The sequence below is a fragment of the Lepisma saccharinum genome, chromosome 10 (genome assembly GCF_977018435.1).
Source record: "Lepisma saccharinum chromosome 10, izLepSacc3.1, whole genome shotgun sequence".
Classification (NCBI taxonomy): domain Eukaryota; kingdom Metazoa; phylum Arthropoda; class Insecta; order Zygentoma; family Lepismatidae; genus Lepisma; species Lepisma saccharinum.
Window position 1 is genome coordinate 51,975,171 of NC_139238.1, and position 26,881 is coordinate 52,002,051.

General features: G+C 36.8%; 1 long non-coding RNA gene across 2 annotated transcripts; it reads right to left on the reverse strand.

Annotated features, from left to right (window-relative positions):
• Window positions 1–459: 459 nt before the first annotated feature.
• Window positions 460–26,881, reverse strand: LOC145994353 (uncharacterized). 2 transcript variants are annotated; one of them, XR_014442341.1, is made up of 3 exons: window positions 26,782–26,881; window positions 15,354–15,446; window positions 460–611 (listed from the first exon to the last, which is right to left on the reverse strand). It is a non-coding gene; the product is annotated as an uncharacterized LOC145994353 (long non-coding RNA). The 2 variants fall into 2 exon arrangements; XR_014442342.1 differs by having other exon boundaries at window positions 15,343–15,446.

A 26,881-nucleotide genomic window follows, 5' to 3' on the forward strand; every position in this document is an offset into this window, starting at 1 on the left:
AGTGTTTTTATCTTAAAACTGCCTTGGTCAGCAACTTAGTGTTTTTAATATGGAAACAAGGCTTAATTATATTACAATTGCACATATATTAATTCATCATTAAACTACGATAAACAAATTAAAGAAGAAAATTTTGATTCCCGCAGTTTGTTGGTCGTCCTCCTTCACCCTATTTGAGTTTCCGCACTGGAAAGTTCTTCAGCCAAGAATTCGGTTGCTTCTCTTCTGCCTCAGTTTGCACTATTGAGTGCAATTTACACACTTATTTTTCTCAACATTTAAAATTTTAGAAAATTGTCTCTGAACGGCTCCAAAAAGCTGGTTTGCAGGAAACAAGGAATATCAGGAAAAAATCAAACCTTCATTCACTGTAAGTATAAGGCATTTGAGAGCCTTCAAAGTTGAAAACATTATGTTGAAATAAGCAAATCAAAAAACGTTACTCATCTACATTTATTCAATATTTTAATGTACAAATGTTCTACTTTCTGGAAAGAAGTTAACATTAACAAATATTTCTCTTCAGTGTAATATCCTTACAATGAACATTCCTAAAGGGCTCGGTTTATCTTCACGTGGTACTTGGACAATTCAGCATTCCATTAATCAGCCTGTGAATAAATAAAATAATCTAATGTTTGACAAATGTAGATTGAAAAAGATTGTTTGTTAAATTTTGCACTTAAAGTGAAACAAATAAGGATATGTGATTGTTACAAGAATAAGGCTAAATTACGGTTAATAGGTGAAAGCTGTTTAATGATTTTCACAATTTGGTATATATCTATCTAACATAGGAATAATTTTGGGTGTGCATAAGAGAAGATTCTATTGTCCTGAATAATGTTAGTAAGTAATCCTATAGCGCTACAGCCCAATATTGGGCCCTGGCTTACGTACCGACTGCTGGCCTCCCTCCCACGTGGAACACCAGGGGGGCGTGGAGATCTGAAGCCAGACTAGGTGGACTGGTGGTCGGTAGGTCGTTGTTGGACTCTAATTATAAAAGCTTCCTGTTTAGTTTTCTCAGAAACTATTAGGTATATATGAAGATGAAATTTTAACACAAGGTCTCTAGTTTTTCGTTAGCACCTATTTCTATCATTTAGGTCATATTTATGTTATTTAAATAATGAAAGTAAACAATCAAAATAAATATTCGTGCAGAATGTCTAACTCTGACAAATATAATACATGAAAGATAATATAGACTTTCAAAGTTTCATTGCCTGTGAAAGCTGGAGCTCGACCGTCTAAATTATATAAAACAAGGTATTAACAATCAAGTGACCAGGTACATATTATAAAATGACACGAAATAGAAAGTGTGGGAAAACTGAACCTACAGATTTATTTAATAAGGTGAATTTTGTCATAATGATAGGAACACCTGTGCTAAAGTGATAACGGAATATCAGAATCTACTAATGTTAAAATATTTTCATAAAACGGTGAAGAAGGAACATGAGGTTATTATGACAATTAACTATAGTATTGTCCAGATAGGCAATTCAAACTCACCTTAATTCACGTAAAGATACATTAGCGTGCGCACGCCTATGGGTTTATTTTTTTATATTTTGAACTAAGTTATTATAATATAAATACTTTAGGTATAAAATGATACCAAAATTGTACACATCCTTTGTGATTCTTATTAAAAGCATACGAAAGGATCTTACTTTCTTTGAACTCAAATTTCGGCCAAATTTCACAATTTCAGCTTCACAGGAGAGATCCTTAACTCAAAAATATAAAAATAATTTTACTAGCATTTCCATTCATAAATTCAAATGAAATTCAAAGACACAAATAATATGAAATTTCAACATGGCCGCTTGATAGCTACTTTCAGATATACTGTAACAGAATAACAACATTACAACCCTAATACATAAAACTTGAAACTAGAAATATGTCACACTAAAAATGCAAAATCTGTTGAAATATATGTTGGAATTGGCGGCACATTGTATTTCTACATTTTCTCGCCTAATGAAGAACATAGTCTGGCATAAGATCACAAGCAGCTTACTCCAAAATAATTTGTGTAATTTGAAATAAATTGTACGTTAGTGATTAATAAACATAAATAAAACTATTATTCATGATAATCTAGTATTTTATGGGTGAATATGAGGTTGACTTTCCTGAACGGTAACCACTACCCTTAAAGCTTTCAATTCTATCAGTAATTCTTACAAGAGATAGAAGGAGATGACCAGTGTGAAGTACAAATGCCGCTGACATCCTATCTGTATTGTGTAAAGAACACACACATGTAACAAGGAAGAGGAAGGTAGTATGAATCGACTTAAACATTTACGTATGTTACAAATTATCCATTCTCTATTTGTGCAGGTAGATTTAAGTGAAGTTAATCCAGTATGAGAGAAACACTCCATGGAAACAATACTTTGCCAGCAGAGGTGCTGCCAGGGTAAAGTCAGTTATCGTAACCGTTTCCTTTAGATAATTCATTACCTGGGATCTCAATGGCCTGAAAATCCTGGGGTACCTGGAAATGTCAGGGAAATCAGGATAGGAGAGAGAAGGTAATTAAAAACACTGGCAATGTATAAGTAAACCGTTAAAATTATGTATGTGAGTAGAATCTAATGCTTGTCTTGCTTTCCATGATTGGTAACCGAAAACACATTTGGTTGGTAAAAAGTTCAAGTGTAACTAATTTATTAGCAAGCTTAATCATTAAACAGTTATCTGTAAAGTCATTTAAAAATACTTGCAAAGGTAAGTAATTTTGGATTTGCAAAATATAGCATTCAGCAGCGCACACAAATAACGTTGTTTATTGCAGGCTATTTGATTTGTTTGTTGTAAATTTTGTGAGAGTATATTCAATCCATAGAATTCCTGTAGTCTGTGTGGGTCATGCTACAAAATTTTTCGTTCTCACAGAGATAAATGCTGAGTAGAAGGGAAAATACTTTAGACCTAACAATAGACCCGTTAATTGACATTAATGGTTTTTTAATTCATTTTCGAGGGGTGACGCTATTGTTATTTAATCAAGCGCCACGTGGCGACACGTGTCGGGGGTGGAGGAGGAGATGAGTCATCGATGACTCATGCACACGTGTGAGTTTGAAATTAATGGTTTTCCATTAGTGCACAAAAGATACTATTATGTATTCCGTTTTTGACCTAAGCTAACACTATTGTTGTATTTTGTATATGCGTTTCTGCCGGATATGAGTCACAGATGATTTATACTGACGTTGGAGTTTGGAATTAATGGTTTCTCCATTAAGGTACAAAAGACACTATTGTGGAGTTCGTTTTCGGACTATTCTAACACTATTGTTGTATATTATATATGCGTTTCTGCCGGATATAATAGATTCAGTAAACAAATAAAAACAAATAAGGAAATAAACAAAACAGCAATCAACAATAAAGTTAAAAAAGGATAGTCCTGAAGTCAAACAACCTAACTCAGATAACAAGCAGCAACAAGGATAAACAGAAACCAACATGGAATTCAGAAAGGGACATCAATAGCCACAGCCATAGCAAAAATAATAGATAGTCAAACAAGCTACCTCAGATATGAACCAGCAACATACCTCAGATATCTAGCAGCAACAAGGCATGGAATAGAGTAAAACAGGACATGCTTATGGAGAAACTCAACAACATAGGAATAAAAGGGACAGCCAACACAAATACGCTACATCATACATAGCCCCTGCGAATAGAAAATTAACAACATCAGCAGTAACTACTTATACCTGCTAGAACAACTAAGCGACTATAGTTAATCAGAAAAATACATATTTTCACGAACTAATTTACCTCTACGATAATAATACTGTACTAGCAGAATGCCAAGGCTTCAAAAGATAGCTCCCAGAACAAAGTACAACGTGGAGTATAGGGTCACATGCAAATGATTATTCAAAGGAGCTTCGTAGATCAATAAGGCAGTAGCGATTATTCTAAGTACTGCAACTTGACAGAAAATAGGAAACCTACACAAGAACATCAACACAAAAAGGAAAGATACTTACTACCATTACAGCACCCACTCAATATCACAAAAGACCATGCAAAATATTCTACAACAATCTGCTTCATAACATAAAAACTGCTAAGTTCCCTACTGCAACTTGACCGAAAATAGGAAACCTACACGAGAACATCAACACAAGAAGGAAAGATACTTACTTCCGTTACAGCAGGCACTCAATATCCCAAAAGACCATGCAAAATATTCTACAACAATCTGCTTCATAACATAAAAAACTGCTAAGTTCCCAAAAAGTATCCAATCAATGAAAGAAAACTGGTTGAAAAGGGAGAACTCTCTACAGTCTCACAGAATTATAGGAAAATAACAGCAAAACTTGGAAGCCTACACATTCAATAATGCTCAATATGCATACACTTCACATGCAATCCCCTGCAAAAGGCACATAGCAGCCTCTCATCTGAACTTGGACACCAAAAACACCACTTTGGGATTAATAATACTCATAAATACTACATTGCCTGCCCTTGTTTGAATAGCGTGGATGCAAACTTCATAGCAAAATATTGAAAAACGTCAGATGTATGTTCGTATAAGTGTGTAAATGTGTGTGTGTGTGTGTGTGTGTGTGACGTGCGTGTGTATAAAAGAGAATATATGTGCATTTACCAGAGTGTGGTCTTACATAATTGATAAAAACAGCAATATAGAACCTGATAGAATAGGAAATAGTAAAAAATAAGGTTTTTAACATGCCAAAGTAATTAGTTTAGTTTGTTAATTATAAGAAACATAAGTTAATTACAAGAAATATAAATGAAATGCGCTAAATAAGTACAATTGTTTGGTTTGAAGGTAGTGAATATATCGAATTTGTGCAAAAGTTTGCATTATAACCAGTGAATTAAACAACGTTTGCGTTAGAATAGCACAAAATAGGATACTTATTAGATTAATAACAAACTTTCTGATGCAGTAAAATATTGACTAGGGCTGAATGATTCAATTACTGTAAAATATTAGTCTCAGATTGAAGTAAATAAAGTGTAAACAATACCCTTTGTTTGTAAAATAGGATTGTTAATTCCTTTGATAGCAGAAATATAAAGTTGTACACATTAATTTGAGAGTTTTAGCAATATTTGTCCTGAAATGGATATAAATGTAACTTGTTAAGCGTGCCAAATACGAAATATTTAAAAAAACAGTACAGTATAACCTCAATTTTGAAAGCTAACAGTACTCTAGTGTTTCTACATAGGCGTCTGTAATGGTAAAATACATCCAGTCCTTAAGATTTTTGGCCATCCATTCATCCTCAGCGTCACGATTAGTCCCAAAAGCAAAAAAAGCGAAATCTTGTGGTTGTTATAATTTCTACTTTTCATGCAATCACATACACTATAGTACTAAGTTTAGTGAATTTTGGCGTCTTCCTGATTGGTCTGTTAAAGTTAGTAATCAATAAAAATATGCGTACATAGAAAAAATCCTGAAATAGTTGGATTCTCAAAAGTATGTACAATCAGTGTTCTTGCTACATTTAGCACCTAATAAAATATAAATTGAAGTCTAGTTAGTGTTGGGCTGTAAAATGTTTTGGTACATGTAGTTACTTGAAATAGCAAATATTGGCTGTGTAACTGGTAAAGCCCTCAAAAAAATCAACTTCGTTTCCTCGTAGTACTCCCTGAAAATGCTTCTTGCACGCTAATAAGGCTCTGGCGTGTGTTCCTATGCCTCCTACTAGCCTCTGTAAAATTCATATTGACCAGTGCTTAACCATTCAACATGCTGTAGAGCCTAAGCTTTAAGCTTCAGTCAGTGGAAATTTAGTTCTCAGGGACATATAGTGATTGTAGAATAAAAAAGAAGCCTCAAATAATACAGCATAACAGATACAAATAACCCCTGGTGTTAATCAAACACTCAAAAAGTCAAGTAGTACTTGACACGTACCCCGAATAAAAGACTATAAGGGTAAATAGCATGGTAAGAAAAGTTTGGCAGGTGGACTTAAGAGCCACGTAGTCATCTGCTAACATCGTCTTGTCCTGTGATTTGTCATTATATTGTTAAGTAGTTATATTTAAGGGATGAAAGAAACAATATTAATAAACATTCAGTTATAGTACTCTTGGTAAAGGGGTTTCAGTGCTTAGAGAGATAATAATTTTAGTTACAGTAAAAGTTTGGCCTCTTATAAGTGCAAAAAAAGTACAAATATTAAACATTTCATACAGTTTATCTAGAAAGCAAAAGCAAAAATACAATAACTGCGCAACATACTTAAAAAATAAGCAAGCCGTGATATTCTACTGCCCCATAATAAGTCTAAAATATACTCGAAAATACTCTGACATAAGGTTGACGGCTATCTGAGATCGAAATTTTCAAGCTTTCTCTCATGCATAAAGTGGCTCTAGGAATCACTAAGCCTCAATAAAAATGGAAACATGCAGTAAAAGCACTTGGAGAGTTGTTGTGATCACATCATATGAAAAACATGCAAGAACAAGAATATATGGAACCCTACTCATATATTTAGGAAACTTTACCTACCCTAACAGTAAGAAAATACCGAGGAAACTCTAAAATAAACAAACTTTCCTACGAAGCAAACCAAAAATAGCGTAGTGGAAGTCAATAAACCCTAACAACAACAACAAGATTCAACAACTACATCAAAACAAAAACAACAACAATAATAATAATAATACTAATAATAATAGTAATAATAAACTTTGTGGGTACAGTTTTACTTAAAAGTACTTCTTCCTTAGTGATTAGAGAATTTTTTTAAATAAAGAACAAAACTCAAAGTTAAGAATTAAAAATATAAGATACAAAAGGCAATAAATAGAAAAAATAATAAAAGAAGTTGAAAAAATTATCTTTGCAAGTCAAAATTGCAATAAACACTTCTGCAAGAATAGATCAAATTGTGATATTAGAGTAAAAAATGGAAATAAACTTTTAAAATAGCAAGTTAAAAGTTGAAAAATGTCTTTGTGAGTCCAAAATTTAATAAAAAATGTTGCCTGAATAGAAGAAATTGTGATATTAGAGTAAAAAATGGAAATAAACTTTTAAAATAACAAATTAAAAGTTGAAAAATGTCTTTGTGAGTCCAAAATTTAATAAAAAATGTTGCCTGAATAGAAGAAATTGTGATATTAGAGTAAAAAATAAACCTAAATTTCAGCTAAAGTTGAAGAAACACAGTTTGTGTGTCTAAATTCCCATGCGAACTCTTGCTTGAATCGTTCAAATAGCGTTTTCTGAGTAAAAATACACAAAAAATGCGAAATATTGTCTCTTAACAGTAAAAACATCTGGTCAATTTTACATGAATCCTGATGTTTATAACCCAATAATCAAATGGGCCGTGGTTCGCAACCCAGAAATAAGAGCAAATAGTGGATCGCATCCACTTTAACCTGTAGATACTGGAACAGAATGTTCCTAGTTCAGCCAAATTAGTTACGCCTTAGGTTAAATAGTCTTTGCAATGTTACAAAAGGCGGCAGAAATACCGCGTAGATTACTTCCACCAAATAAAATTGGAACCTCAAAGAAAATCAATACTCGTGTGTAAAAATTTGGCGACACTTGACTTCCATTCAACTTCGGAAGAAGACCAAGCGATGGGGGCCGTAACAATAGAGAACCTTTTTTCTCCTCACGTGTCCATGAACGCGCGCGGTTTGGGGGTGCCGATGAATGCAACCACATAACAGGTTCTTCCGTAACAGGTTAATATTAATAACATGGATTCTGCTCGCATACTTCGTTTTCATATAGGATACATCGTTCAATTTCTTCGCCTTTAAAGCGAACATGTGTTATAATATCTTCTACCTCCGATCGAACGCGTCGGCACCAGATGAATACGGGTAAATCCGGATCCTTAATTATACCAAATATAACTCACCACCGACGCCAAAATGGCCGGACGTGACGCCTTACAATAGCCCGAAAATGTCTTTTGTACCTTAATGGAAAAACCATTAATTCCAAGTTCCCACGTGTGCATAAAGCACCCCTGACTCATATCCGGCAGAAACGCATATATAATATACAACAATAGTGTTAGAATAGTCCGAAAACGAACTCCATAATAGTGTCTTTTGTACCTTAATGGAGAAACCATTAATTCCAAACTCCAACGTCAGTATAAATCATCTGTGACTCATATCCGGCAGAAACGCATATACAAAATACAACAATAGTGTTAGCTTAGGTCAAAAACGGAATACATAATAGTATCTTTTGTGCACTAATGGAAAACCATTAATTTCAAACTCACACGTGTGCATGAGTCATCGATGACTCATCTCCTCCTCCACCCCCGACACGTGTCGCCACGTGGCGCTTGATTAAATAACAATAGCGTCACCCCTCGAAAATGAATTAAAAAACCATTAATGTCAATTAACGGGTCTATTGTTAGGTCTAAAGTATTTTCCCTTCTACTATGCTGGACTCCACTGCGAATATTTGTGACTTGGTCGCATAGATCTAGATTAGAAAATATCGTTCTTTAGGAATTCGTAGCATCAAAGAAGTAAACCATTACAGAGTACATTGATGTTGTCTATAGAGATGTAGGCCTCCCCGATGGTGCAGTGGTTACGCTGTCACCTTGTAATCATGGGATCCCGGGTTCGATACCCGGTGGAGGCACATAGTTGTTTGGATCCCACATTAACCTGTAGGTTCAGTCCCGATTAGCCTTACTGTGCATATAGTGTACTTAAAACTCCAACTCAATCAATCAATCAATCTATAGAGATGTAGAATTCAAAAAAATATTATGAAGCAACAATATGTCTTACAGAAATATGTATCCAATAATTTCTCTATACCTCTACTAACCCTTGCTTAATACTATCTGGAACCTAAGCATGTTGGTTGAAAATAGAATTATTCATTATTCTTATTAGAACGTAAATTATTAGTGCTTTCCATAATTGAATAGGATGATTTAATTAAGTGGCTGTCATACGTCGTGTATTTCAATCAACAATGTATATGTTTACAACATTACAGAACATGTTGTGCACTCCACAGAACATTTCTAGATCTGGCTACTTATCTGCCTCCTCAAATCTCTGAAGAACTCCTACGTACCAGCCTGCCTCTGGAAGTTTATTAATTGCTTGTATATAATTTGAGGAAATTCCAAATATAGAAGAATGTGCTCATTTTCATTCCTATTATATAGGGTTTTCCAATAAGAACGATATAAGTTTACAATGAAATAAAATAAAAACTATTTCAGATGCGACCAAACAATTTATATATTATATTGAAGCATAGTATATTACATTATGTTTTCAATAACTAATCACTTAAGTGTCCACCTCGACTTCGTGCACGCGAGTGTATTCGATTAACCCAATTTCCGATGACTTTGTGCAATACCTCGCACTTAATGTCACGAATGCAGCGTTCGATGTTCAATCTTAATGCATCAAGGGTTCGTGGTCTGTTTGCATAGACTATATATATAAAAAAACACAAAAAACAATTTAAAGGAGTCAAATCACAACTTCTTGGAGGCCAACTAACAGTTGCAGTTCCTGAAATTATTCTTTCACCAAACTGTTCTTGCAATACGTCGATAGTGGCATTAGCAGTGTGACATGTGGCACCGACTTGTTGGAACCATACGTCCTCCAAATCAATTTCATCTAAATTTGGCCACACAAAATCTGTTAACATCAATCGATACCGCTCACAAGTCACTGTAACTGCATCTCCTACCTCGTTTTGGAAAACTAATGGTCCGATGATGCTACCACGCCATAAACCACACCATACAGTGTGACCTTTTACGTGTCCAAGGGCTTCTCTTGAATCTCTTAAGGATTGTTTTCACACAAAATCGAAAATTTTGTTTCTTAACATATCCACTTAAGCAGAAATGAGCTTCATCTGAGAACATAATTTTTTACCTAAAATTATGATCCGTTTCAAGTTGCTCTAAAGCCCAAGCAGCAAAGTCACGGTGTTTACAATGGTTCAGTGGCTTCAGTTCTTGGATCAAAACAATCATATATGGGTGTAAACCCAAGTCTTTTCGCAAAAACACGCCAAGTTGTTGTTCTTCTAATCCCTAATTCTTGAACACGACGAGGAATCGATAAATTTGGAACCTCTGGAATGCTACGTCTTACAGCAGCAATGTTCTCTACACTTCTTGCATTTCGACCTATTGTTGGTATTTTTGCATCGTGAAGAGTAAAATCCCCTTTATATTTGTCAACGATTCGACGAATAGCAAGCACAGAAGGGTGATTATGTGGACCATAGTTTTCGCGAAGTGCACGTTGAGTATTCACAAAAGATCGCCTATTTTCATAACGTTTTTGGATAATAACGAAACGTTTCTGAAGCGTGTATTAGACATGATGAATTGTCAGAGTATACTAAACACAAATGACAACTAGTGACAGTTATAACATTTGAAGCATAGTAGCCAGTTAATTTCAGTATCATATCATTCTTATTGGAAAACTCTTTATATACGTATAATGTTAAAATGCTCTTGTTGTAATCAAACGGGAAAGAAATAAAATGTCATGAAAATGAGGATCTAACCGGGAATGCATTCTACTCAATCACTCTAATCTATTATCAATCTGATTTCACTGTAATTTTGCATTGATATCCTCTGGAATTTATTTCAGTCTATTCACGTCACCAGCTCAGTATCAACGTATCTTCTTGAACGCACTTCCTTAACGTGTAGCTTAAATAAAGTATCGATGCTGTAGATTAATGTGAATAAATCGCCGGCCCCCATGGCGGAGTGGTTAGCTAATCTTGCTATGACGCCTGGGGTCTCGGGTTCGAATCCCGACATGGATGTTTGTGAGTTTCCATTCATATATTGAAACATGTAAGAACTCATCCCCGGCTTCGCAAATTAGCAAAAAGTGGCACAAAAAGCGAAGTAAAATAAAGCAAATAAAAAAATCAATCATAACTTGTGAATAAATCAGAGCTTCTTTTTAACAGTGAGAATTAGGTACCCGAGTGAAAACCCTGGGCCGCCTAAATTACTGAACACGCTGGTAATGACCAAACGAAAGGTCCTTGTTGGGTTTCGGTAAAAACCTCTCCTCTTTCAACTTTCCGCAAAAATCCTGAATTAGCGATGCCTTCAACCAACGGGTAAAAACCCTGTCGGCCGGACAAATGGCTGGGGAACTAACGAGTAAAAACCGTGCATGTTTCGTCTATTGTTCGATATCCGTCTCTTATACAGGGTGATTTGTAATTCTACCAATTCCTGGAATGGGCTAGTACTAGAGCACATTTACAACAAATTTGACCTTATGGGGTCAGAAATCAATAGGTTTCGAGTTATTTGCAGTTTGTAGATTTTTGTGACATATTCCGACTTGTGACCAAAAACCACTAATTGTGAAAAAAGTACTCCACACTGATGAGCCGTTTCTTTCGATTTTCAAAATGCTCATTATGAAAATTCGTAATACCATCTATGAATTCGTCCGTCCACAGAATTCTTGTCAGATGATGGGAGTCTTCAGTGTCGGTATTTAGTAAAAATCGATAAAAAAAACATTCTTCTGACAGGATCTCCCTCCTTAAAGCATGCACTGGCGTGTAATGGTATGGATATAGTCATGCTGTATGCACATTGAACCAGACTTTCCACTGAGTCAAGCCAAGTCGCCTCGCCACAGCTCTTGTAGTGCCGTCTGCTCGAAAACACTGCACGATTTCGTTGAACCGATCCCGTTTCTCGAATGCGCCGATGTGTCGTACCAAACACGCTTACGTCAGGGAAATGGTGGTTAGGGAAACGCCTTTGGTATTCTCTTCGTGCTGCAGCGGCGTCACCATCACAAAACCTTGTAACAATATACTACAGAGTGATCAAAAAGTCCCATTACCCACTATGTATTACATAGATGTTAATGAATTGTTGTTTTGTATTGTTGCAGGATCTACATCTAAATCATGGCTGATGAGGAACGGATCGTCATGAGCACGTGGTCTCACGAACGACCCCATACCGGAAAATCAATGAGAGATATTCAGCATGATTTCACTGTAAGGTTTCAGATACCTTCCACACCAAAACCAACATTTTACAGTGGGAGAAAAAGCTCTTTGCAACTAGTTGCATAAAAAATAAGCCCCGCCCAGGACGGCCATCAACACGACTGGAAACGTGTGTGGAGGCTGCAGCGTCTGTCGAACGTTCGCCAAAAAAGTCCATTCGTAAGCTGTCACAGAAATTGGGAGTTTCATACTCGACATAACAAAACATATGATGAAGGATTTGAAGTTAAAGGCATTTGAACCTTAGTATGTAAACGAATTGAGTGATAATGACATGCAAAATCGTCATCAGGCTTGTGGGCGAATGTTCGATGTCTTTACAACTCTTCCTTCAAGGGGTAAAGTGTTTTTCTTGGACGAGTGTGCAATATATCGCAGTGCAAAAGCGAGAAACATTTATTTCTGGAGTAAAGAAAACCTACATTGTTATGAAGAACTTGAACACAACCCGCCACATGTCATGATCTGGGCTGCAATGTCTGCAACCCACTTGGTGGGTCCATATTTCTTTGACGGTGCTGTGAATCAAATGTCGTATCTCACCATGTTACGAACTTAAGGATGCTGTTCGACGTGCATTTACTGCCAACACGCCAGCAATGTTGAGGAGAATTTCCCATCGTAGATGGCGGAGAATCGTACTCTGTTATGAAAACGATGGTGTACACATCAAACACTCTGGACTTAATCATAACGAATAGTCACACTACCTCCGAGTTGTCAACTGCCAGGATCTCACATTAATACAATTCGACCATCTATGACGATGTGGACACGGGATAGGGGTTAATGGGAATTTGTGATTACTCTGTATATCCGCGTATTCTCCATTTTCGAAAGCAGCCATTTGACACGGAAGCTCTTGTGAGCGTTTAGTTAATAACGTGACGTCCAAACTCCCAATCGTTGAAGGTAACTGATTACGGAACTGAGCGAGAGAGTGAGCCTGGGGTTTGTCCGCGAATATTCCCTCAGATCACCGAACACTAACGTAAATGAAAAGAAACGAAAATCCGCTACTTGCTCTGTGCTTATTATTCAGATTTTTTTTCCCAAACCCGTGTGACAGTTGACAACGTTTGTTCTTTTTGGAGAGCTTATGAAACGAGGAAGTTTTACTATAATTTTTAAGCTACGTGTGTTACCATTTTTTTAGTCATACTCTTCGATTTAAATGATAGTTCTCAATTTTTATCATAACGTGTGGTATAATGACTGTTTCTTTCTGTGGGTATTGGAATTTTGGGCAAGATTTATTTTCCCAGTAGTCACTCATTTGTCAGCTGTTGCCAACGTGTCAATTAAGTACACAGTGTGGAGTAGTTTCTTCACAATTAGTAATTTTTGGTCGCAAGTCATAATATGTCACGAAAATCTACAAACTGCAATAACTCGAAACCTATTGATTTCCGACCCCCGGTGCGTAGGGTCAAATCTGTTGCATTTGTACTTTAGTATTACCCCTTTCCATGAATACGTCGAATTACAAATCACCCTTTATAGCCCAAATTTTTTTTGATTCGTTGCTATACAACATTCTTCAGTCTGATTGTTTCTAAGGTAGTAATTGGGATATTTTCTCTTCCAGCTTCCATATTTTATAAGTAATTATCCAAATTATTTTTCTATTTTTTAGAAATCTTCTGCGATTATTATCTTTCTTAATTTCAACAACTTTAATTACAAGTATAATATATATAATATTCGTTATTTCTTTTTCGAGAATGTCATGATAGGAAAATGACTGTCGCTTCTTCTTCTTCTTCTTCTTCATGACCCTTACCGCAATATAACTGTCGCGTAGGTGAATCTTGAATATTGAAGATAGAAAAGTGACGTAATCATTCTCCCTATAAGAGCTATTGGAATTTTCACTATGAGATAGCTTTCTTCAATCGATACATGTATACAAATTTGTCCATTGGTTTCGTCTACTTATACCTGTCATTAATTTAATTTTTCCTTCTCACCTCGAACAAAATTTATGTTTTTAATTTGAATTTCACATATATTTTAAAAATGTTTTGATGTTGGTTAGTACTTTACTATACACATGCATAATTTTCGCCATTGCTTTCGCATATTCAACACATTTCTATTTTTCATGTGCAACACACCAACGCCTTCTGTAAGTAATGTTGCTTAGTAAAAATACAAGGGTTGGATAAAAAGTAATGGCAACATTGGTATAATTGGTACTTGACGGTATTGGCAGAGGAGCACGTGTTACATTTCTTCAAAGTAATCGCCCCTCATCTCTACGACCTTCTGTCACACGTATGGAAGGCGTCGTACACCGTCAGCGCGTCCATCTCTGTCGATGTCCATCAGTGACCGCCCTATAGCACGTATGATGGCTTCGCGCGTGTCGTAGTGCTTCCCGCCCAGTGGTTCGTTCATTTTGACAAAACGGTCGTACTCACACGGTCTCATACCGGTGAATACGGCGGATGTTCCAGTACCTCCCACTACCAGTTATGCAGGAGCGCCGTCACATTGTTCGCAGTGTGACACTTTGCATTGTCAAGCAGGATAATGGGACACCGTGCCGTCGCTTCCTTCTTAATGCGAGACGAAGGTGGTGTTTCAAGAAGGTGCAGAAGTAGACTGCGTTGACCGTCTGCTTGAGAGACGTTGTTCTTCTTGCCTAAACATATTGTTAGGGCGCTTGCACGCTCGTCCTCTGCTTCAGAGCACTGCTGTTTTTGACTGAAAAACATACAATCGCTCCCACTCACTATACTTCCTCGTCTGACATTCCTTTACCAGCCACGAAAAGCTTGTGGCCCTGTGACTCACCCCTTTCACGGGACAGCAATGTTGCCATTACTTTTTATCCAACCCTTGTATATTTATTCTGAAACATTTGATGAACACCGTACAAACATATCAAGCAAAAATTATTGAAATTACATTAAGACTTTATATTGATCTCTTATTTTGTGAGAAATATTGGTCTGCGTGGAATCTTACAGAAATGATCTGACGGAACAAACTTCCGCAATACAAATTTACACCAAAGTTCGTCCACTTTATGCACAGTAAGGCTAATCGAGACTGGACCTATAGTTTAAAGTGGGATCCGAACCACTTGTGCCTCAACCGGGCATCAAACTAGGGACCCCTTTATTATATAAACAGAATATAAATTCATGTCTATGTATTAATGAGTTTATAACATTTGAAAAATGAGTGAAATACCAAAACTATTAAGGTACACGGGAATTTTGACTAATAGTATACTCACGTACATTCACGTTACCTTATTTTACGATTCAGGGAAGCAGGTTCCGGAATCAGCACCTAATTTAGCATACTCGCAATAACCAGAACAGCAATCTTCTGGTGTCTTGCACTGAAATATTAAGAAATATGTGTTACTAACAGTCTCTTGGTCTTTAATAATCTCTAAAAAAGTGTGATCTAGGGTAGCACTAAATATTAAGTTTCATATATTGGAACGTAGTGCAGCTGAACACCCGTTTTGATGTTAAGGTCATTTTGAGAGTTCTCCACTAAAGGCGTTAGTTTCTTTTCGATTGGCGTGAATGAACTCTACACATTTTTCAGGTACACAGACTTCTGCATTCAGCGTTCTAGTATACCGTTTGTGGTGTGCGTGTTTCTTATATTTGGCGTTTAGGACGAGGACGAGCATTCGAGCCTATGTGTAAAGTTGCTGTATGCCAATATACAAATATTGTACATTTTAAGGTTCGTCCTGTCATTAACTAATAATTATATGTTTAAGCATTTATTTTAGTAATGTTTGCTGTTTTGATGCATTGTACAAATCATTTCCAGCTGGCCTGTTTATTGAATTATTTCACTCGCTTTATATGTACATAACTTGTAGGAATGCTTAATTTTGAATAAAATTTATTCAGTTCTTTATTTGAGATATTGCCACTGTTGTGTAAGTTAAATCATTTTGACATCACATATCATAGGAAATAGACAATAAAGAATGATAAATAGCATTATTGATTTTAAAGATATACATTTGAAACTTAACAGCCTAATACAACAATCAGAGCAAGATGAATTAAAAGTATTGCAAACCCACAGCAAGCACACACACGCACATACTGTAATTGCTCTGCTGCTTCAATGACTACTTTGACATGGCCGTAGGCAGGGAAAAAAATCGGATGGTTCACTCATAATTGATCCCATGGGGGTGGCAAGAAATTTGAATAATATAAATAATAACAATACAGATTATTAATGAATAAAAATAATTAAAATTTCATAATAAATAAATAATTGATTTCAGATGTATTATTATTATTATTATTAGTATTATTATTATTGCTCTCCTTTTATCCTTGAGGAGACTTTCAACTCTATCCATCAGAACTGTGAATATGCAGCACAACTGTTTTTATTTGTTTTCTTACGTTTCATGCAGTGTGTACTGAAATGCACAGCTATTATATTTTGTTATTAAGTTTGACGAATTCCGTAAGAAAAAGCTTTAAGAATGAGAGAGAGAAATGTTAAGTCATAAGGATTATGTTGTTTGACCATTCACATAAAACTTAATTTTTGGAATTTTGAGAACTGTGAAACGAGTAATTCTTTGGATTAAATTGTAAAACATAACAGCTGACTGTAATTTAACCTCAATTTTTCGATCTAAAGAGGTTTTCCTTTGGTTATTCTGTTCGAATACTAACTAACTGGACTTTATTTCCATTATTAACAATAAAGCTAACAAACTGTCTTCTTTTTTGTAACTTGCAATAAACGATGTCATTTGGGGGGGGGGGGGTTATAGACCAGTTCGATCCTACTTTGCGACGCTCATATTGTCCTACTTACCAAACAGCACGATATATAAACACTATGCACTACACAAGTATGTGCATTTAAGGTTAAATGTGTGTACTATATCGACCGCTGGGTGAAGGGTCGTGGGTTTGGACTCTTATAAAGGGGAATTTAAACCCTAATCAAACAGGAAATTCAAAAGTTAGAATGGGAATTTTCAGTACTGGAAAGAGGAGAGCAGAAGTGAAATGAAGGGGTCGGGGGTGAGCTGCGATTGTGAGAATTAAACCCGTTTCGCTCAAACTTCAGAATTGAAAATGTTTGAAAATTCTATTCGATCATTTCACAATTGTCCCTCTGTTGTATTTTTGTGAAACTGCGAAATATATCTTTTTTAGAATGTGTTACAAATTTTAGTTTCTGAACTCCCATTAATCCAACATGCCAGAATTTTCTGGGGGGGGGGGGGTTGAAAACTAAACCCCTCCTCTAAATACGGCCATGCGTGTGGTATGTGTGTGTGTCTGGATTTGTATGAACTTATTCTATGCATTAACATAATGAGTTTCATATTTCTATGTACTTCTGAAATGATAAAAAAGAACAGATGGTTGCTATTGCTTTCTTTTCTAAATAAATACACACCTATCCTCAGATGAGTTGCACCCTAAAATAATTTCATAGGTCAGAAAGCTATGAAAAAATGCATTGTGTGATTGTAACTGCAGATGTTTACTGATACATGTTCTAAGCCAATTAAGAAAGATAATTGCTCTGAATAGTTTACTTGTTTGGCAGACCAGGTTAACCCAAGAAAAGTTAGTCATATGCATGTGTCATTGTTTACTGTAAAGAATATTCCCTCCTTTATTTTCATTTATTTTGAGGTGATTTATATGCATTAATGAACATGCAGCTTTTATACTATTTCTTTGCTAAGTGTGTCAAGTGTGAATTTATTGTTATTGAAGGTAAGGAATGTGGTGTCATCACAATGTTAAACTGTATAATAGCTGAAATGAATGACAAAAAAATGCTTGAGACAAATATATATTTATTAATACCCTGAGGGAGAGAGGACAATCTGTTTCCCTTTTTTCTTTTATTTTATTATTTTGTTATTGCACGTCACTTGGTTGCCAAATAGATATTACAAAATGTTAATCAGGAAGATATAATGTACAGCTACAATACATGTAGAGTAATCTACAAGTGAAAGTATTATTTTCAGTATGCAACGTATGTAGTGGGTCTAGCTTACCATGGTTACTGGAAAATAAAACTTTTCATTGTCCCTGATTGACAATATTTTTTTATATCTATTTGAAAACCTTACACAGCACATGTTTTAAAATGTCTATTGATCTACTGAAAACAGTAGACAGAATTCTCAACAGTATCTTAACACCCAAGGTTCATGTTTCATGTATGACGTCATCTTACTTGTCTCACTTTTTCCAAGTGAGAACATATTTAGAAACTGATCCTAATTCAACTCTCGAGTTAAAACTATCAGAATAAAATATTGCTTTGGTAGATAGCAGTGCATTACACACGTTTACTTTTAATATGCATATTTTGCACTATATTAGCCTGTGTGTTACACTGACTACATGGATGCCACATGAGGTTATAGTACTTATATGAACAATCAATTGATGTAGCATCAATTTAACGTTATGTTTATACTTTTATTCTTTGTCAAAATATGCAATAAAATTATTTGGACGTTAATTATTTTCTTTTTACAAAACGTCAAAGTGTGACAGCATTTTGTATCATGAAAGGGATGCACTCACCTGTTGCCATGCACTGGCTCACTTGCCCTGCAGGAACTACAAAATATAACTTATAATTACATACATTTAAAATTATTATATTTTGATGCCTAATTTTATGTGGTGGATTTAAGATATGATAGTGTTAAAATAGCATATTATGCACCAGGTTCGAAGTTTCCTTAAGGCGTGTATACGCTGATCAGTGTTGTTTAATTTATATTTACACTCCATTACAAGGATGTGTAGCACAATATGTCACTAACAGTATGGGTCTTAATGGAAAAAAAAATACACTGTATCTCACTTGCTCTTAAATTCAATGATTGAAATGTTTAGTTCATTTTATGAACAGAAAGACTAATCGGGACTCGACCTACTATTAAAGTGGTATGTGCTCAAATTCATTGCCTGGATTGTTTCTTGTTAGATCCTTGTTTGAATAGAAGCTTGTATTTTTCCTTCTAGAATAAAATTGAATTTAATTGACAAGAATAATTTATCTTTCCTCCTAGATTTTAAAATGACGAAACATATATTTGTAGGTGAAAGTATTGTGACAAATTAACAGTTATGGCCTAAAATTGTCTAACCCTTAATGGACGGGACATGGAACATTGCTACAGCAGTTATTGTCACAAGGAATATTTTCTCAAAGAATGTTTTTTTTTTAACATACTGTAAGTTGAATAATGATCGGAGATACATGTTTTGAGCTCTACATGAGTCTAGAGGTATATAATTGACAATTAGTAAATATAAAATAAAATGTAACATATAAAAATTCATTTAGAAGCATGCAGAATTTCAAATTTCCCGCTGAAAACACGACCGGCGTTAGTGCATTGAATTTTATTCTCTCCAAAAGTATTAGCAAAAGGTGCGTATTTTTTTCTACATTAATGGCAGACATACCAGGCATTTTGCGGGTACTTTGATGATTCACGTCCTGACGTAGCCTGCATGGGGGTCTGATGATTTTCAAATTGCATGTTAACAAATAGCTACTTTCCCTTTTCTTCTTTTTTTAACTGATTACGGGAAAAAATAATTTTGACATCAGGTTATAGGCCAAAGTATATTGAACAGTATACTGTACCTCTAACATTCTTAGTCCGCCGGAAATACATTTCATTTAGATGCATGCAGAATAGAGAAATTTGTTGACAAATATAGCTATGTTTCAGCAATGTGTATAAGCAGTGCACGTCTCATGACATTTTTACAGGCCCTGTTAGTTTACATTGATTTGTTGTTTCAAGTATACTTTGTGCACAGATTGGTACCAAACCTACAGTTTATAATGGTATCCGAAACACTGTGTGCCTCCACAGGGCACCGAATCCGCTCCCACAGACCCTCTTATACATAAAATTCATTTAAAATTAAAAACTCCTTAATCTCACATTTTTGTTATAAAATGAAATGGAAAGCTATTTCGATTAAGCATAACTTGTGTAACACGTCAACATTTTACAACAACAATATTCATTTGTGGTGTGTACTTTATTTTTGGCTTCTACTTTTCACTGTATTGTGTGTTTTTTCAGTAGGATGGACAAGATTTATAAATTAAAGATGTTAAAACATAAAGGTTAAAATCAGTAAAATACGGACAAATTAAAACCAGTAAAGCAGCTGCCCTTCCACGATATTTCACTCCTTCAAGTAATGGTCGAAATTGGTCTCGAAACCTAACACCTGTAGACCTGAACATTTCGTTAGGAGTAGTAAAATAAATAGTAAAATGTGGCATGACTGATCTTAAATCACAGTTTCATGAAATATATATACTTCCCATATATATATATATATATAGCCTATGATTCTGACACGATAGTGTCTGCCACATTGCCAGACACCCTACTCACAACAGTTAGTGTACAGGTAAACAGGTTTTAATTTCTGTGGCTCAGTCCAGTGGGAGCGAGGAAGGCAGTTATCCCCCCACCACTTTTGCCACAGCACTATGCTAAATCTCATCAACAAAGTGGTATAAAAAAAAGGTAAAGTGTTCCCCTGTGCATAGCACCACGCCATGAAGGCGTATAGGGGGTGTGGGGGTAACGCAGTGGTATAAACTGTCCTTTAGCACCTAGTCGCCCGGTTTGGAACACAATCGCCGTCAGTGGCAAACTCTATACATTTTTTCAACATTCCCTACATTTTGTTTTGTCATTTGCACTCCACCTCCATCAAGCGACAATCATTTCGGACTATGCAATTGTTTCAACATTAGTAAATGAAATTATTGTACATATTCCATTAAACTACTTGGTTTCTAAATTACTTAATGATGATTTATCTTAAATATGGTTATACGAAGTTCTTATAAATGTTTAGCAAATTAAGCATGAAAGATGAATTCTCACTAATGTAACGGATGTCTGACTTCTATTAATTGTTTAATTATGTTATTTATACCTTGCTCATGTAATTCTTAAAACCAAAGTTAATAGAAATTTTATTCTAATTGAAGCCCATGGCAGCCAGCGTCCCAGATTATATGGTCTACCAAAAATACACAAAGCAAGGATACTCTTGAGACCCATTGTCATTGCTATAGCCAGTCCTACGTACCGTCTTGCCAAATACCTCAATCCCTGCTAAACATCTAGTTCAACAATGTTGACATCATGTCAAGAACTCAACTAAATTCATCCAGGAACTGAAGAAATTCAAGGTTTCCAAAAACGACATCCTCGTCAGCTTCGACGTTGTTTCCTTGTTCACAACAGTTCCAGTGAAAGACACACTGGGACTTCCGGCGGTCAAGGTAGACTTCTTTGCCACACGCTCTCTTCGACATATTTCCCTTACAATGGGAAATATTATGAATAAACCGACGGAATGGCCATAATGAATTTCTACACGCAGCATTTTGAACACGAAGCCCAGAAGAAGACACCGCATTCACCATCCTGTTTCTACAAATATGTGGATGACCCATTCCTCGATTGGCCACATGGACGACCGACTGTACATAGTATTCTTGAATTCATTTACACCCGTCATTTAAACATCAAGTTTACTATGGAGATAAATGAAGATGGCTGCCTCCCTTTACTGGAGATCCTAATCCTCCGCATACTAGATGGAGCACTCAGACATAGTGTATATACATTCAGAAATCAACCATCTTAGATCTACGCTACAACAGAATGGCTATATCATCAGTGACTCAACAAGACAATCAACGAGCCAGTGACATCTCAGCAGAGACCAAGCCTGGACAGCACTATGAACATTACAAGGGCCAATTCGTCACCACCAGGACCATCCGAACATGAAGATGTGACCCCCTCACCGCTTAGAGCCTTGCTTACAGCAAAACAGGAGAACGTCCAACTAAAATAGCTTTACCTTTTATTGGCCACATCTCTTGGTAATTTAGTAGGATTCTCGCAAGGTACAGAGTAAAGACCATACTCAGACCACCACTCAAGACCAAAACTCTTCTCCGCTCAATTAATGATAACCTGGAGCTTCGGATTCCAGGAGTATACCCTATACCATGCGAATGAATATGGGACACCACATACAAGCCAAACAGGACCTACCATTCAACAGGGATGAAATGAACATCAGCTCAACATAAGAGTTCCAGTTCCAACTAGAAGAGTCAGTACTTACAGAACACAGCATTACAGAGGTACACAGGGTATTATTTCTTACATACAAAGCTCCAGTCAATAATAAAACCAGGATCCAGAGCGAGCCAATAAGACGACGGAGTCCAAACTCCGCCCCTACACTGTCGATAATGACTTCCTCAGTCCCCAGGCAGTCCCCTCAGAACCGACTCCTACATTTCAAATTACCTACGGTGAACGACAGAAAGGACATACGAGCAATTTCGCACTTCGCTTAAAGCCTCCCCGAACTGACATGCATAAGCACCATACTCAAAATAAGCTGAAGAATCTGCCTCACACCCCCACGAGCTTCTGAAATTTACCAATCGAGATCAGCCGAAGTCGATCACGAAGGCTTCCAGATGGAAGAACCATGCCAGGCCGGGAAAGCTGCTGCCAGCTGCCTCGACTCCGGCCACCAACTTCGAGAGTGCGAATCCCTACCAAGGACTCAATCTCTCAACAACTGATGATAGGAGAGTAACCGAGACGAAACAAACATGCAGGTCGATGCATCTGCTTCGGCCACCCTCTCACCCTCCCGCGACTCCAGTGTTCCGGGCACCTCCTACCTTCGTCTATAAACAAGTCATAGCACACAGATTCGTGTCATCTTCAGTCGCTTGCGCCCGCCTACAGGAACCTCCTCTAAATCACTACATTACGAAAAACATCCGCATTCAATGCCGCGGAGAAACATACCACGAGAATCTCATTGCTTATTTGCAAGAAAAGCAAGTAGAATTTGCACATGTCTACGCAGGGGAAAAATCATCGACAGTGTAAAACGTTGAATACCTCCAGTATTACCGTGTTCAAATAGTGTCGTACCGACCACCGGCTGCCAGCGGATTGGACACAATCCACCACCTGTCATGCAGCCCCACGTTGTGTGAAGTGTGCTCAAAATCATCTGACTGCAGAGTGCCCTAAAATAGACCACCGCTGTCCCGCCAAGTGCGTAAGCTGTGGTGAAGATCACCTCGCCAACTTCCGTGGATGCAGACTGTCTAAATCTATGGAACAGTTACAACAGAGAAATCGACAAACGTCTTCCTAACAGCCCACACCGAGCACTTCGACCACCTCAACTACAGCTAGATCAGCTTCGACTTCTGTTGCACCCACCTCAAGTACGCAGCAGCAGTATTTTGCAGGGAGGGCCCACGCTGCTCTCCAATATCACCCTGACGACAACAGGAAGAAGCCGCCTCCAGCCAAGTCTTCCGTTCTTTCCTCGACCAGATGGCCTCATGAAATTTTACGAAAATATTTACCCACGCCAAGAGGGGAGTAAAAAAATTTAAGCAATAATCAGAAATCCACAGAAAAAGGGAATAACTAGAATCACTGGGCTAGACACCAAGTTCGACCCAGTGGACATCGAAAGTTACCTATCCTACTAGCTAAACTTCCAACAACCACAACAATTCTGGTACGTACAACAGAACACCAGCTACCTACGACGACGCCATCAGCTCCAATCTTGGCGAAACGTGTGAACCCGACACGCAAGCCACCATGCATCACTGCATTCCATCATACAGGTTTCTCCCTAGCGGATTAAATACAGGCCCTCCTTCCAGAGAAGATCACTTTTACGTACAGCAAAGGATGCTGTAGGATCCATACACACGACTGTAGAGGATTCACAAAAATCAGGAAAAACCTGGCACATTAGCGAATTGATCACGCCTGTGGTTCCTCAGCTACCAAGAAACTTAAGGCTATGATCCACCAGTTGCCCAAGGATTTGGCAACCGACACAATCCACGACCTCCTGACTGTCCAGTATAGCCTACAGGTTTACTCCGTCCGTCTACTCCGTCGGAACACCGTTTTGACGATTGGCCTAACAAGGATCAATCTATACCACCGACGTGTGCAAACTACCGCAAAAGTCATTTCGCCAGCTACAGGGGTTATCCCCTGTTTCTGGCGGTGATGAAGGACAGAGGTGCCATATCGGACCAACATAGACGAGCCACACCCAGTACAATTCGACGCTCCATGCAGCCTACGTCATCCTACCTAGAGACAACTCTAGCGCTCCGCCGACCTGAACCCATAGCACGGACCAATAGGAAGCCAGCCTCACAAGACTCCTACCGTCACCATGACGCCGTCCCCACCCAATCTACCCGACGTGCTTCACCAGTTATCCTAGCCCGATGACCTCCCAGCGCCCGTCACGATGCTTCAGGCACTGCACAACATAAGGCAGAGGTCTTGCTCCGACGAACGGAAATGGGCATTGCCGAGCTTGTCGATAAATTTTGATTGTGATTTATGTTTGTTTTGTTTTTGGTTTTGTACTGTCTGGGAACAACCATACTCTCTTCCTGGCTTGTAACAGTTGCTGCGGTTCCCACATATATTCCCGGGTACATTACCTTGTAATGGTATGCCTTTTTCTCGTATTTGATATTGTAATGTAAATGACATGTTGATTTCACATGCAAGCTAAAAATTGTATTAACACTTGAAAAAGTATCACCCATGAGTTCCAATATATGAATATTTATATGAAAGTAAATATAAGATCAAATTGCAGCTGGCAACATCGAAGACTTTCTTAGAAATATGACAACCATTTCAATGAGGATAGATTGTTTTTAGGGTCCTCGACTCGGCGTCTTTAATTCATTTGATATATGTTGTTCGTTAACATCAATAGAGATACAAAGAAACATACTTGCTCACAGTTTTTGTGTTGTAATTTGGTTTTAAATGACACTTTGCAGCTCATTCAAGGAGCTTGCTATATTGGGCTCCTGTTTTTCGAGTTGTTCCTTCAAGTTCCTCCACGTTCTTAGTTTGGATGTAATTCCTGCAATTTTGAGTAAGTAAGCGGGTTGGTTCGAGGGAAGTGGGAGAAAGAAAAGTTCTGTCATCAGGGAGGAAAATTTGCTTAATGGAAAGAATCGATAAAACTGTATTTTAAGAAAATACGATTTATTTAGGGTATTTAAATAAGTGAACACGGAAAATTTTACAAAGTCTACAAATTATATGTCGGCGCTTAAACGTTAAGACTTCTTTTGAAAGAAATAAAATAATAATATTATTAACGCGTAACATCACGGTCATAAAAAGGGTTTTCCAGTATTCACAATTATCGCACGAAATTTGGTGTTGCACAATATGCATTCCACAGTTTAGTTAGCGGAGGATATATAAAAAATATAGACGACTAATAGTCGAATAAGGAGTAAGGATATATTGAAGAGAAGATTAATAAGATAAGAATACTGGATTACAAGAGCCATAGATGTGCTAGTGGTCGCCGCCAGTGCAGTAATACCCGAAAATTTTAAAGTGTCAGTGTGAATGATTATTAAAGAGTAAATTGATGAAATATATCAAGTATATTGAGTTCACCTGATACTAAAGACTAAAGCTAAATCGAGTATGATTTTAATATTTTTATCCTGGGTAACATAAATAACCAAATGGTCAACTTCGTTGTCTTCAGGAAGCATGTAATTGTCATTTTTAATTTCCGGCAAGAAAGGTGAGGGTGTTTTATGTAGAAGTTACTACTTTCAAATAACGGAATATGTGAGAAATTGGAATTTTTTGGTATTCTGTGGTAACAGTGTTGAAATAATTCGCAGTATTTAAAAAGAAACGATACATTTATATCGTGTGCAGAAAATGTATTACGTTCTTTCTCCACCACGTCCGGAATGGATTTTGGAGATGATGTTTTAATTGCATTTATTTTGTTTCTAGAATCTTTCTAGTAATTTAAGACCCTCTCAATCTGCATAATTTTACTTAAATTAGAAAGAATTGCGCATAATGCACGTATCTGAAAATATGGTAAATTGAGCTTGGAAAACATTTAAAATGTTTGTATTGCCAGCCTCCGTTGCGGAGTGGTTAGCTCATCGCACTACTGCGCAAGGTGTTCCAGTTTCGAATCCTGGCCTAGGCATGGATGTTTGTGAATGTCCATTCATCAATTTCATCACATCACCTCTCATCCCCATCTTCGCAAATTAGCCAAAAGTAATACAAAAAGCAAAATAAAATAATTCAATCAAAGAAGCAAATCAATCAAAACTTTCATATACAAAAATAACTTAGTCATCTCATGTCATATGTAATGCTAAGTTATTAAAATACATAAAATATAAGAACGTTATTGCAAAAATAGGGCTTTTAAGGAAACCTAAGCTATCCCTCCTTTGAATGTCGTACATTTTGATGTTCCCCATTAGTGTTACTTAGACGTTTGAGTTTCATTATATTCTGTTCAATTGTGTTCGAATATCATGTTCACATTATCAATTAAATTTGAATTCAAAATTTAACAACATCATGCCAATATCATCCTCTGAAATTGAATTTTCAAAATATTGTGAAATCACCCAACACACTCTGTTTCTATTCAATTCGAAAAGGAAAGATTGAATACAATCATAGAAGATCCTCCTGTGTGTTACCGGAATGGTAGTCTTTACACTGATTTAGTATTCTGCCAAACCTGAGCGCTTACCTTATCCATAATATCCCCACATCCCGCACACACGGTGACCAAGAAAAGAAATGCGACGAAGGCTAGAATCAATGGTGCTGCAGTCATTGTGTTCTTTTCC